This window comes from Humulus lupulus, chromosome 2, assembly GCF_963169125.1.
Source record: "Humulus lupulus chromosome 2, drHumLupu1.1, whole genome shotgun sequence".
NCBI classification, from domain to species: Eukaryota; Viridiplantae; Streptophyta; class Magnoliopsida; order Rosales; family Cannabaceae; genus Humulus; species Humulus lupulus.
Window position 1 is genome coordinate 34,172,578 of NC_084794.1, and position 15,938 is coordinate 34,188,515.

A 15,938-nucleotide genomic window follows, 5' to 3' on the forward strand; every position below is an offset into this window, starting at 1 on the left:
ACCAAGGGAAATTGAAAGGCTGGGTTGGAGCACTTGTTTTAGCTTGTGTGGGAGGTTTAAAGCTAGTCTCAAGGTGAGTTTTGACCATTTATCACAGCTGGTGCTCTGTTTTACTTTCAGTTTTCAGCTTATGTTTTTGATGTGGGAAGTGAGAATCAAAGGGGGTTTTAGTGTTAGTTTGATTGGGGTTTGATGAGAGTGAGCTAAGGGTGTTGTTTGGGGGTTTAATTATATGTTAGGAAGAGGTTTTATGAAGGTTTAAGGGACTGGTTTGAGTGGAAATCGCACAGGGGAAAAACTGGTTCGTGCGTGGGCATGTTGCTGTTCTGGGCTGGGCACCGCGGCGCAGCAGGGGTGCGCCGCGGCCCTTGGTGTTTGGCAGGCAGGGAGCCCTCTCTGTTTGAGGGCGCGCCGCAGCGCAGCAGTGGAGGGTCGTGGCCCTTAAGACCAATTTTGTTAAAATATGGTTTTTAGCTTGGGGATTCAAACCATAGGCCTCGGGGTTGGACCTAGTACCCGGTTGGGTAGTTTTTGATGTCTCAGGAGCTGGGATTTGGTTTGGGAACCCTCGGTTATCATTTTAATTAATGAATTCTATAATTTGGTTATGACCAGGTGACCATCAAGGACTTTAAAGGTTGATCGTTCTCAGGGGTCGTTCATATTATAATTCTCACTCGAACCAGAGGTAAGAAAACGGTGTATGAATACAGTTGCACCCTGTATAGGTATATGACATGCATGGCTTGATATTGGAGCATGTTGGTTGATATATGTGGATGTGGATTGCATATTAAATGTTGATGTACGTTGATTACCTGTTTAAGACACTGACTAGTCAGGGACCGACTCTAAAGTCGAGAATCTCGCATTGAATGGCTCTATGGCCTTAATGCTAGACCGACCCTAGGGTCGAAGAACTTATAAGCACTTGCTTGGTCTACGACCAGATGTCTATAGCCAAGGTGAGTGACCCCGGTGACCGTTTGTCACATGGCTAAGGGACGTTGTCCATAGTTTCGACTCTAGAGTCGTGAGGAAGGTTATGTTGGTGACTAATCACCATACACCTGTCCTGACCAAGCTTATGGAAAAATCACTTATCAGTTAAGCCCTGGTGACCCTATCGTCACATGGCTAGAGGGAGCGATGCTCATTATTGTGACTTTTGGCTATTGTCACCTATTTGTGGGACTTATAGTCCTGAATGGTTATTACGATCGTTGTTGATATTATATCATGCTATATTGTGTTTTCTTGCTGGGCCTCGGCTCATGGGTGCTTTTTGGTGCAGGTAAAGGGAAGGAAAAGCTTAACAAACCCTGAGTGGAGAGCTTGGGCGATGTGATGTACATACAGGGCCGCTTGACCGCCACGGTCAAGGAGTTCTCAGAGGGACTAGGGGTTTACCCTACTTTTGCCTCTTAGGCTGGCGGGGATTGTAAATTTGAAACTGCAGCGACTCTTTTGTATTATGGACATCTTGTAAACATTTTAAAAGGCTCATGAGCAGTTTATTTACTTAATGAAATGTACCCTTTCCTTTTTATTGGTTTTTCACCTTAACCTTTTAATAGTACCTAGATCACGTTTTTAACCAAAGGACTCGGGTAGCGAGTCAAATTTCCGGTTCACTGTTCACCGTAACTGTTCTGGGGTAACCAGGGCGTTACATTAACAGTATGTTATGGCGCATATAACATATGTAAAAAGGTTAAAGGAATACATATTTTTGTAACTTGGTATGTGGTAAGATCCAATCGGCTATCACAATGGCAGTGGACTGTCGCAAAGGCAGTGGGCTGTTGCAGGGGCAGTATAATGTTCGTGATGTGTTTATGATATGTTGAGATTATATTGTAAACATGATGGTTAATTTTGTATATGAAATGTGCATATGTGTTGTTATTGTAATATGCATGTTATCGTGTTTCGGGTTTGGGGGGTTGTGTCCTATATAGCTCTTCTTGTTGGGCTTGGGTCATGGGTACTCTATATGCAAGTAAAGACAAGGAAAAATGTGTGCAACAATGAGTTGGAGGGCTGCGGTTGTAACGCCCTAATTTCTCATAGATTACCGAGAACACAGTATTGGGTCATAAGTCATAAATATTGCTCTTTTATTAAATAAAAACTTGAAAATAAATACATACATGGATCCATGGTTTTACAAAAATGAAATAATTGTCTTTATCATAAAAATAAGCAACATTTAAATAAAACTTTAAAATAAACTTTTCTTTAATAAAAATAAATAAATAGGCCCGCTTGATCTTCCTCGACTATATGGTCCCCATGAGTACATCACGAAGCTCTTAGGTCCCCACTCGGCACCAGCCTTTCTATCCTCAATTTCTTGAAATAACAACATCATAAGGGGTGAGCTTCTAAGCCCATTAAGGAAAATACATACAAAAGTTAGTCATACAAAACTCCACGTCTCTACTCTTAGGATCAGCGTAGCTCTTCTGCCTACTCTGAGATGCAAGCATCCTAGCCCGAATCTTCTCTATGGCCTCACTTGTCTTCTGAACCATATCTGGCCCCAAGTATCTCCTCTCACCCATCTCATCCCAATGAATGGGTGATCTACACTTCCTTCCATAATGCATCTCATAGGGAGCCACTCCAATCGTTGACTGATAACTATTGTTGTACGAGAATTCAATCAACGGAAGATACTTACTCCATGAACCCTCAAAATCAATCACACAAGCTCTGAGCATATCCTCCAACACCTGGATCGTCCTCTCCGACTGTCCGTCAGTCTGAGGATGAAAGGCTGTACTGAACTTCAACTGAGTCCCCAGAGCTTTCTGCAAACTACCCCAAAACTTGGAAGTGAAAATAGGATCTCGGTCTGACACTATAGACTTAGGAACCCCATGGAGACGTACGATCTCCCTCACATACAGCTCTGCATACTGATCCACAGTATATGTCGACCTCACTGGAAGAAAATGAGCTGACTTGGTATATCTATCCACTATCACCCATACTGAGTCATGAAGTCCCACTGTCCTGAGTAAACCTCCCACAAAGTCCATGGTAATGTCCTCCCATTTCCACTCAGGAATACCCAATGGCTGAAGCAACCCCGCTGGTCGCTGATGCTCAGCCTTCACCTGCTGACAGGTCAAACATCTGGCAACGTACTCTACCACATCCTTCTTCATCCCGGGCCTCCAATACAAAGCCCGTAAATCCTGATACATCTTTGTGGTACCCAGATGAAGCGAGTACGGCGTCGTATGAGACTCATCTAGTATCTCTCGTCTGATCCCCTCATCATCTGGAACACAAATCCGCCCCTGATACCGAAGTAAACCAACCTCAGAAACAGAATAGTCCTTAGCTAATCCCGCCAAGACATCCTCTCTAACCCTCTGTAACTGAGCATCTGCCAACTGCCCCTCTCTGATCCGCTCTAGCAGGGTCGACCGTAGAGTAATATTAGCCAACCGGGCCACCACCAACTCTATCCCTGCTCTAATCATCTCATCAGCTAACTCTCTCGAGATCTAAACAGCTATATAACTGACCTGGACCTCTGCGGCTCAATGCATCAGCCACCACATTGGCTTTCCCTGGATGGTAGAGAATATCACAATCATAATCCTTTACCAGCTCCAGCCAACGCCTCTGTCTCATATTCAGGTCCTTCTGTGTAAAGAAATACTTCAAGCTCTTATGATCAGTGTATACCTCGCACTTCTCCCCGTAAAGATAATGCCGCCAAATCTTCAAGGCAAAAACCACTGCTGCCAGCTCTAGGTCATGAGTAGGATACCGCTGCTCATATTCCTTCAGTTGTCGTGATGCATAAGCTATAACCTTCTCATTCTGCATCAGCACACAGCCTAAACCCAATCTCGATGCATCGCAATAAACAACGAACTTCCCTTCCCTTGAAGGCAAACTCAACACTGGCGTTGTAATAAGCCGTCGCTTCAACTCTTGGAAACTGTCCTCACACTTGTCTGACCAGATAAATTTCAAATTCTTTCTTGTCAATTCTGTCATAGGTGTTGCTATCTTTGAGAAGCCCTCTACAAACCGCCTGTAGTACCCTGCTAATCCCAGAAAACTCCGCACCTCCGAGGCGTTCCTTGGCCTCGGCCAATCTCTAACTGCCTCTATCTTAGACGGATCCACCTTAATCCCATCTGCACCTACAATGTGTCCAAGGAATGTCACTTCAGGTAACCAGAACTCGCACTTCTTAAACTTAGCATACAACTGATGTTCCCTCAACCTCTGAAGAACCTACCGAAGATGAAACTCATGCTCTATCTCTGAACTAGAATACACCAGAATGTCATCAATGAAGACTATAACAAACTGATCTAGAAAATCTTTGAACACTCTGTTCATTAAGTCCATAAAGGCTGCTGGGGCATTGGTCAAACCAAAAGACATGACCAAGAACTCATAATGCCCATATCGTGTCCGGAAGGCCGTCTTAGGTATGTCCTCATCCTTGATCCTCAGCTGGTGATAACCAGAACGAAGATCAATCTTTGAGAACATCGTCTTACCCTGCAGCTGATCGAACAAGTCATAAATCCTTGGTAAGGGATACATGTTCTTAATAGTTAACTTGTTCAATTCTCGATAGTCAATACACATCCTCAAAGTCCCGTCCTTCTTCTTAACAAACAAAACTGATGCACCCCATGGCGAGTAGCTAGGTCTGATGAACCCTATATCCAGAAGTTCCTGCAGCTGTATCTTTAACTCTTTCAGTTCCGTCGGTGCCATCCTATATGGTGCCCTTGACACTGGCTCTGTCCCTGGTGCCAACTCAATAACAAACTCAATCTCCCTACGCGGCGGCAACCCAGGCAAATCCTCAGGGAACACATCTAAGAACTCACAAACCAATCTAGTCTCCTCCGGTCCAACTGATGAAACTCTGGTGGTATCCACCACACTAGCCAGAAAGCCTATGCATTCACCCTGTAACAAATCCCTGGTCCTCAATGCAGATATCTTGGGTACGTGGGGTCCATGCACCGCTCCCACAAAAACAAAGGGATCCTCGCCCTCCGACTTAAAGGTTACCATCTTCTTCCTACAGTTAATGGTAGCTCCATATCTAACCAGCCAATCCATACCTAGAATCATATCAAAGTCCTCCATTCTCAACTCAATCTAGTCTACTGACAACTCTCTACCATCAACTAACACTGGCAGCGCTCTAATCCACCTCCTAGATACTACTAACTCTCCTGTAGGCAATATAGTCCAAAACCCTGAAGCACTATACTCACTAGGCCTACATAGTCTATCAATCACCCTATCAGATACAAATGAATGCGTAGCACCAGAATCAATCAAAACAGTAAAGGGAGTGCCAGCACTAGAAAGCTGACCTGTCACTACCGAGGGACTAGCCTCGGCCTCCGCCTGTGTCAACATGAACACTCGAGCTGGAGTCAAGCTGTCCACCTTTCCTGTCTCTCCCTTCTTCACTGTCGGGCAATCTTTCCTGAGGTGTCCCACCACCCCGCACACATAGCAGGCCTTAGCCCGACACTCGCCCGGATGGCGTCTCCTGCACCTCGTGCACTCTGGATAAGTCCTCCACGAATCACCGCCTCCTTGACGGCCACCCTGAGTACCCCGACCTCCCCTATCAAACCTAGGAGCGATTGGAGCATCAGGAGTCTTTCTCTTCAAATCACTGGAGCCTCCGCCCCTACTAGAGCCAGAGTATGGAGGCACTGGTCTACGACCCTCTCTTCTTGCTGCACTATCCCTCCATATCCTATTCTCCGCTTCCTCAGCAGTAAGAGCCCTCTCCACAGCCTGGGCATAAGTAGTCACTCCAGGAACTGTGGTAATCCTTACATCCCGGGCTATCATAACATTCAGCCCTCTAACAAATCTGTCTAACCTGGTCGCATCAGTAGGCACAAGATCTGGTGCGAACTTTGCAAGTCTGTCAAACTTCAAGGCATATTCTGTAACGGTCATATTGCTCTGAACCAGCCCCACAAACTCATTCACCTTCGCTGTCCTGATAGCAACGTTATAGTACTTCTGATTAAACAAATCCTTAAACTCTTCCCAAGTCAACGTGGCAACATTTCTAGTCTATGATGCCACCTCCCACCAGATTAGGGCATCCTCTCTCAACATATAAGTGGCACAGGCCACCCTATCATGTCCTTCTACTTTCATAAAATCAAGTATGGTGGTGATCAGGGTCATGCACTGCTCAGCTTTTAGTGGATCTGGTCCACCCTCAAAGATCGGGGGCTGCTGCTTTCTGAACCGCTCATACAACGGTTCGACTTTATTCCCCACATCAACTGGCTGTACCACAGGTACCAACGTCGGTGGCCAAGCAGGGGCAACACTCCCAGATGGAGCCTGCTTTAGAATTTTGATCAGTTCATCTTGGCTCTGAAGCCTAGCTTGCATATCTGCCATCATCTGTTGCCAGTTCTCAGGGACTGGCGGAGGGGTTGGGCCCTGGTCATCCTCTCTAGCCCCAGACTTGCCGGCTTGTCATGTGGATTTCCTTGAACGCATAACTATTCAAGTCAATCTGCAATCAACGACTCGGCAATTAGGCTAAGATGATAGGGTAATAATCTTTCCATAATCCATCACTGAATCTCCCCTCATTCACAAGCAACCAAAGTATAGCAATTTATCCAAATATTCATTCACATGCACAGCAATGCTAATAAGCACGCCTCAATAGCATCATGCAATAGTCAAGGGCCAGGCCCTATCAGAATCCTCATGCTCTCTATTCATCCAACAGATATCAACAATCATATCTCACTCAAATCACTTAAGCACAAAATCATGCATATACAATTACCAAACCCTGAGTTGAGCTTGTCTCCCGCGGCGAATGTACATACCCAGCCAGTCTTCAGGACCCATAAACCTAGGACGCTCTGATACCAAGTTGTAATGCCCTGGATAGCCAAGACCGCTACACTGTGTGTTTGTGAAGTGCCAGACTTGCTAATCAAGTCATTTTAATAAAATCGTGTTATTGAAACTATTGGGGAACTAAGGTTAAAAGAGTTTTGGTCACAAAAGCCATATTTTCATTAAAGGAAAACATTGTTTATTTACACGGGATCCCAAAAATATAAGTTAAAAGGCCATATACAACAGTTACAAGGTTCAATACATTAACCAGCCATATTAAGGCAAAACGAGCAGTTAGGTAATCCCTGTCCTGACTCACTCCTCGACCATGGTGATCGAACAGCTGGCTAAGTACATTCCACCTCGGGGCTCTCCACCTCAGGCTTGGTCCAGCTTGCCTTTGCCTTTACCTGCACCACGTAGCACCCGTGAGCCAAGGCCCAGCAAGAAAACACAACAACAACAGAGCATGAACAATTAACAGACAGATCAACAACTCACATCGCATCTCATAAACTCATGTATATCATCAGTCAGTATAATCAAGTATTCCACATACTAGGCATTTCAGTTCATAATATACACAATTCACAAACGATAACTAGGGCTAGCGCCCTCAGGCTGCTCCCTCTGTTATCCCGTTGTTCCTGGCTCCCAGTGGCCAATTCGCGCCCTGTGCGCTAAAATCATGTACGGTACTCTTAAACCGATTTCACATGTCCCATAGCGTGATACCAATGTTGACATGATATAAGCACTTAGTGCCATCACAATCACACAATCGGGTGCAGTTTTCTTACCTTTCAATTCACTGGTTTCCGATGCCACGAAGCCGCGAGCACGGTCCTCTACCCCGAGCCCCTCCAAAAACCTAATCACAACACAAATGAAACATCTTTTGTTACTAACCAATCCATAGCTACCTCCCCGGAACCAATCCCACACTCTCGGAACCCCCAAAACCCTAAAACAGTACCCCGAGGACATCCCCCGAACCCCCAGAGCAAAGGCTCAAATTGAAAATTCTAACATCCTGAAATTGGCCTAGCGCCGCGGCGCTGCCCTATAGGGCCGCGACGCTCAGTAAGTCAGGGGCCTCGCCTGCCCAGAAATCACCCTCGCGCCGCAGCGCGCTAGAACAGCGCCGCAACGCTCCTTCGCGAGCCCAGAATTCTGGGTTTTCTTTCGCGTTTTTCCTGAACCCAACTCACTCCAAATCACCCCAAACTCCTTCCTAAGTCCCAAAACCAACTCTAAATCCCTAATAGACCACACAGCAACCTAGAAACAACATGCTCAAGCTTATTCACACAATTATTTCCAAAATTCACTCTTGAACTCCATGCTTTAGTAACCCAAACCAGAAAGTTAAAAACAACTTGAACCCAAACCCAAACCTTACTCTAAATTCCCTAATCCATAACAGAGATAAGTTCCACAACTACACAGAATTCTTACCTTGAGTGGTGAGTCCAACCTCTAGCTTCAAACCTCCTTCCCCTTTGATTACCCAATTCTGAGTTCATACAAAACCAGCCACCAACTTGTTTCAATTCACACTTATCAACCAAAAACCAGACTTGAAACTTAAATATTCCATAGCTAAAATCTTACCTCTGAGAATTCTTGGTCTAAGCTTGCTTGACAACTTCAATCACCCCTTAATTCTCCTCCCAAGAGCTAAATTCAGCTTCCCTCTTCCTTCTTAATTTTGCTCTTCCTCTAGGTCTCCAATATTCAGCATAAAACCCATCTCTCAAAGTGTTATACGTATTGTATTTCCTTCAGCTCATACTCATCTATTTAACACCAAAAGACCATTTTATCCCTCTAATAACATCCCTTTCTAACTAGACCTCAAGGGCTTACTTGTCCTTTCACTAGCTTACAATTCTACCACCTCTCCAACAAAACTTGTTACTCTCTATGGCTACTAACAGTCACACAAGTTACCAAATCACCAGTTACCATTATCTAGTTTTCTAAGACCGTCTCGGCACGTTCATCACATTGGTATCACCGCACCCACGTGGTACGATTCACATATCATAATTATCACATACATAATTCACATAGTCATATAACATGCTTAAAATCATAATCATGCATCTTAGTCATAAAAATCACACATAATTCCCATTATGCCCTCTCGGCACGCTAATCAAGGCCCTTAAGCCTTATTAGTGAATTTGGGTCGTTACAGAAGCATTAAAGGTATTCAAAATTCTAGTTCATTTCTGTATTGTTTCCTTAAGTTCTTATAGTTTTCTACTCAAAATCCTAACTCTATTCTTTATTCTTGGTTAGGAAATCTAAGATCTTGAACATAAGGTTCTTGGTAAGTATCTTTCGATGGTATAGTTCTTTCATTATTTTCATCCCGTTTTCTTTAGTATACTCACCTTCCTTTGATGGTTTTTAGGAGTGTCCCAAAGTCCCAAACCTGTTCTCATATCCCAGTATATTTGGTAAGGAAAATAGGATAGGATTTTATATGTTATCTTATGATTTATGTGTTATGTTATATGTTATATTATGTATGATTGTAGACTTGGGCATATGACTTGTATAACTAACAAGCCCCAATAAATTTATGGGCATATGACTTGCTTAGCTAGCAAGCCCCACAAATCTAATGGGCATATGACTTGTTCAGTTTACGAGCCCCAAGTAATAATGGCCATTATAGTATGTATGACATATGTTTATGATATGTTTTTGTATATGTTGATATTAATTTTATGTATATGATTTATGTGTTAGATTTTCCTAGCTGGGCATTAGGCTCATTCCTTTATGTTTATATGTGCAGGAAAGTAGCTATGGTGGCAGAAGGGTTCTTGGCAGCTTGGGGGTTGTGTATTGAGGTAGAATGAAAATGGATTGAGCGTTCGGTTCGAGGATGAATTCGTTTCTTAGTCTTTTAAAAATTATGCTTTATATGTATTTTTCGCACTTTATTTTGTAATCCATTTTAAAGTTATGTTATGTTTTTCTTTTAAAAAACAATGGGATCCCATATCTTACTTTAAATTTTATGTAGTTTAACATTTTTTTTTACAAGTTTTAATGAAGTTATAATTATTTCACTTGTAACTTTTATTAAAAATTAGTGTCTATGTATAGTAGTCATTAATGGTCCAAAGTCTAGAGTAGTTGGGTCATTACAACCAATATCCATGAAAACTAAAATTCTACAGCTACTGCTACTACTGTTCCTACTACTACTACTGCTACTGCTACCACTACTGCTACTAGCTTAAGGTCTCACCTTTAATGTTTGCGTTTTATGACTTTATGCAAATGATACTTTTGAGTATTTATGAGTTGTTTTAAAACCTATGAAGTATGTTATGGTAGTAGTTGGATGGTTTTGTTTTTATTAAAGATTCAACAATCTATTTTTATTTCAATGTATGTAATTATTTTTTGTAACATTTTTGTTATTTAATTTCAAACAAGTAATGTCCTATCAGATTGGGGCGTTACAAAAGGAGTCCAAACCAATTGGGTGGAAATGAGTATTTAGAAAGAAATATCATACTGATTGCACCATACAAACCTTCAAGGCTAGGCTAGTAGCCAAAGGATTCAAACAAAGAGAGGAATAGATTACTTTGACACATATGCATCGGTAGCAAAAACTACTTCTATAAGGATGTTGTTTGCCTTATCATCTATATGTTGGATAAGCTTATACAGGATCTTTATTTATTTTCATGTATATCTAATATTAAACAAATTAATACGAGATAGCCTAAAACATGTTTCTAAAATTTAATTCAAAGAGAAACAAATAATATAATACTTACAGTATACGCAGCGGAATTAAGAGTCCTTCCTTGAGTTTCTCTAACTCTTGTATCCTCTCTGTCGCAGAGTATTATCAAGAAACTGAACCGATCTTCTATTTTCTTCACGATCTTCCAATGTATCCTTGGAACCACCTAGACTAGTGTGGGCAATTCTCAACACATGAGATAGATATAGAGAGAAGAAGAGAAAATAACAAAGAGGCTTAGAAAAAGACTTGTGTTTAGAGAGAATATAAAACTATCAGAAAATCTGACTTGTGACTTATCTGTCGTCTCTAAATCTTCTCTCTAAGCACTCCTTTTATAGACTCAATTAGGCCATTTAATTTAATTAAAAAATCAATAAAATAACAGCCATTTTGAAGCCCTAGGTAGAAATTATCATGGGCTATAGACCCGTGAAATTTCCCATTTGATTATAAGCCCATTGGACTTAAAATCAAGGCCTGCTTTATTTTCTATTTATTTAATTAATTAAATAATTATTTAAATCCTTTATCAAATTAATTATTTATAATTTGAACCTTGATTTAAATTTATTTATTAATATAGATACCAATTTATCTTAATTAATAAATCTGCCATAATTTCTCTTTTCTTCTCAAAATTACACAACTCTGTGAAACTATCCAAAATTGACCTGGTCAACTTTGATAATTCTAATTGATAATTAAATCAATTAATTGAGACTATCTAGATGATTTTATCCAAGGTACAATGGGGACCATGGGCCTATGAAATCAAGCTCCAATAAGTTATCCTAAATTTAACAAAGAAATTTACTAACTTATTAATTCCTCGTGACTCCACTATAGACTTGGAATTGCACTCTTGAATTCATAGAACGCTCTATAACAAATATAGATACGCTATTAATTATCCATTGTTACAACCATAATTGTCACTCGATCCTCTATAGACGGTCTACAATGAGATAGGACTAAAATATCGTTTTTCCCCTCATTGTATTTTATCCTTAAAACACTTAGTTCCTTGTAAATGATATTTCAGTAAACTAATTTAATTACTGAAATGAGATCTCTATCATTTATCACCTTGAACCAAACTAAAAGGAAATCATCGTTTCACTTCTTCATCAGAAGCTATAGATGTTCATATCTATGATTAACACTCCCACTCAATTATACTACCGAGTTCCCAAGATGTAAGTATGGGCTAGTCCGTAGGGTAAGCTGGTAACGAACAAGTCAAAGAACTCAAATAATACAATCAGTTAGAATACTAACCACTCAGAATTGAGATTGAATTGACCTATGGTCAACTATATGATATGACTAAAATAGATAATAACGGTATGTTTACTTATCTTATCTACTGTCAATATCGGTCCTGTCTGATGTAACAAATACATCCGATCTTATCTACTTTGCTAATGTTCTGGAAAGAACATAACACTGTAATGTGTAAGTAGATCATATCGTAGATTGGCAAGTCAGTGTAAATCTGGTGCACTGACTAATCTTAGGACTAACTTATTTTGAACATATAATCATATTTATATTCCACTGTGATTACGTCACTATAAATAATATTAGCTATATGCTCGGGATTTAATAGAAGTTTATATTATTCAAATAATCATGAAAATAAAACATGTGAGCAAAGTGATTGACCAAGTCAAAAAATGATTTCTATTCTTTTATTGATAATAAAATGAGATTACAAAGAATTTGGGTTTAATTAGGGCATAAAACCCCAACACTATATATAACCTTTATGTTCACCAAATGGAGGTCAAAACAGCATTCCTAAATGGGGATCTTGAGGAGGAGGTCTATATGGAACAACCAGAAGCTTTTGTTCTTCAAGGAAATGAACATAAAGTATGTAGACTTGTCAAATCATTATAGGGTTTGAAAAAAGCTCCAAAACACTGGCATGAGAAATTTGATAAAGTCATTGTTTCTAATGGATTTAGACACAACAATATGGATAAGTGCTTATACTCTAAGACTTGTGGTGGCTTAGTCAAACTTCCGTGTCTATATGTAGATGATATGTTGATTTTGAGTAATGACATGAAATGAATAATAGAAACGAAGAGGTTTCTATTTTCTAACTTTAAAATGAAAGACCTTGGAGATGTGGATACCATTTTAGGTATCCAAGTTAGAAGGAATAGTGGGAGTTTTGTGTTGAGTCAAACCCACTATGTTGAGAAAGTGCTCAAAAAATTCAGTCATCTAAAAATCAAAGAGGCACATACACCATTTGATTCAACACATGAAGTTTGAAAAGAATGGAGTGTGGCGGCTCAATTGGAATATGCAAGTGCAACATGAAGTCTAATGTACGCTGCTCATTGCACAAGAACGGATATTGCATATGTGGTTAATAAACTTAGTAGGTTTACTAGCAATCCAAGTATCAAGCATTGGAAAGCTATTGAGAGAATTCTTGGTTATCTTAAGGGTGCCAAAGAGTATAGTCTTCACAATACAAATTTTCCAAAGATACTTGAAGGATATTCCGATGCCAATTGGATATAGGGAGTTGGAGATAATCTCTCCACCACCGGTTGGGTGTTTAATCTTGGAGGAGGTGCAATCTCATGGGGCTCCAATAAGCAAACGTGTATATCACACTCAACAATGGAAGCAGATTTGTAATGACCCAACTACTCTAGACTTTGGACCATTACTAATTTCTATACTAATCTTACGAAAACATACATTTGAAATAACATATCTTTATTTCAAAACTATAAGGTAAAAGTTTAAAACTATATAAAATTCATAAGTAGGACATTGGGATCCCATTGTTTGAAACAAAACATAACTTTGACATAATGAAAACTTAATTAAAACTTATTAAAACCAATTGCGAAAAAATACATAGAAAACCATAATTAAAGAGACTTCATCCTCAATTCGAACTCTCAGTCCATCGATCCCATCCCGCCTCAATACACATCCCCAAGCTTCCAAGAACTTTTCCCACCACCAAAGCTATTTTCCTGCACATATAAACATAAAGGAGTGAGCCTAATGCCCAGCAAGGAAAACCTAACACGTAAACCATATACATAAAATTCATAACGCAACATAAAACATATCATAAACATATGTCACACATACTATAATGGCCATTATTACTTGGCGTCCCATAAAAAAAAACAAGTCATATGCCCATTAGATTTGTGGGGCTTGCTAGCTAAGCAAGTCATATGCCCAAAAATTTATTGGGGCTTGTTAGTTGTACAGGTCATATGCCCAAGTCTACAAACATACTTAACACACAAATCATAAGTTAACATATGTTGACAGTGAAATCTCGTCAACGATATAAGGTTAGGAAACTAAGACTATATTTCCAAAGGTATCTCAGAAGAAAAGATGAAGAAAACTTGAAAGAGTAAATATGTAGAACTCCAATGGAGTCGAAATTGTATATTACTTAACAGCCTTAGCATACAATCAATTTTTCCAACCCCTTTTCTAGAGGGGTGATGATCTATTTATACTGGAGCTCTAATGGCTCCTCATACATTGTGGTCCCAGGGGACAAGATTGTGCATAGGTACATTGTCAGGGTAGTGGCATAGGTTGTGGTGGAGCAGAAGGTTATGGTGTCGGCCTGGTACATAGTCAAAGGTATGCATGTAGTGCTTCCACTCTCTGTACAAATCCGTACCTCCACTACTTGTAGGACACAGATGTCAGAGTCATGCCTTTGCCCTTTTTCAGGGTTGTACATCCCGAGCTTGTACATTTATCTCATCCCTAGTGGTCCCCTTTACATAAATATCTTCTCTAGGTTTCTTTATATTTTAGTAAGTGTCGATCCATACTTCTTTTATCCCGTCCTTACCTCCAGGTAGGAGGCCTGGAAATAGGCATGTACGAGGCTTGGGGATGGGTCTCACAAGGCAAGACCCTTGGTGCCTAAGCGAGTATCCAGGCATGACTTGGGCATTCACGAGGCATGGGGATGGGTCTCACAAGGCAAGACCCTTGGTGCCTAGCGTGGTGAGGTGTGTCTTGCTGTGCGAGGCATTGGCGCGCATCTGGGTCGCGAGGCACGCGGGTGAGGGCAGCCTCGCATTGTGAGACCCTTGTGGCCTCGGCAGGCGCATGCGGGGGAAGGGAAGCCTCGCATAGTGAGACCCTTGTGGCCTTGGCAGGCGCATGCGGGGGAAGGGTAGCCTCGCATGCGGGGGAAGGGTAGCCTCGCATAGTGAGACCCTTGTGGCCTTGGCAGGCGCATGCGGAGGAAGGGTAGCCTCGCATAGTGAGACCCTTGTGGCCTTGGCAGGCGCATGCGGGGGAAGGGTAGCCTCGCATAGTGAGACCCTTGTGGCCTTGGCAAGCGCATGCAGGGGAAGGGTACCCTCGCATGCGGGGGAAGGGTAGCCTCGCATAGTGAGACCCTTGTGGCCTTGGTAGGCGCATGCAGGGGAAGGGTAGCCTCGCATAGTGAGACCCTTAATGCCTTGCTAGGCATGCGCGGGGGAAGGGTAGCCTCGCATGCGGGGGAAGAGTAGCCTCGCATGCGGGGGAAGGGTAGCCTCGCATAGTGACACCCTTGTGGCCTTGGAAGGCGCATGCGGGGGAAGGTTAGCCTCGCATAGTGAGACCCTTGTGGACTTAGCAGGCGCATGCGGGGGAAGGGTAGCCTCGCATGCGGGGGAAGGGTAGCCTCGCATAGTGAGACCCTTGTGGCCTTGGAAGGCGCATGCAGGGGAAGGGTACCCTCGCATGCGAGGGAAGGGTAGCCTCGCATAGTGAGACCCTTGTGGCCTTGGCAGGTGCATGCGGGGGAAGGGTAGCCTCGCATAGTGAGACCCTTGATGCCTTGCCAGGCATGCGTGGGGGAAGGGTAGCCTTGCACAACGAGGCCCCTTAGGTCCTTTTGGGCATTTTCGCTAAGGGCTTCTATGCGACATGGGTCTCGCGTGGGGCAAGGTATTGGGCTGCTTTGCTTGCCTGAGGCTAATTGAGGGTAACCCTCAATTTTTCTCTTGATTGTTGACAATGGCTCTGGTCAATTTTTGGCATTCACACTTGCCCCCTAGTCTATTGGGAAGTCTTTAGGCTTCCTGGTAGACTCATATTAATGCTACACTCCCTATGCTCTGGTGGTATTGCTGGGTGATCCATGTCCGTTGGTGCACTTTGATTACTTGTAAGGATATGTTGACCCCTTGGGTCCTTGCTATCCTTTTATGTACTTTTGCGCGCGCTTATTATTTTGTTGCGAGAAGCG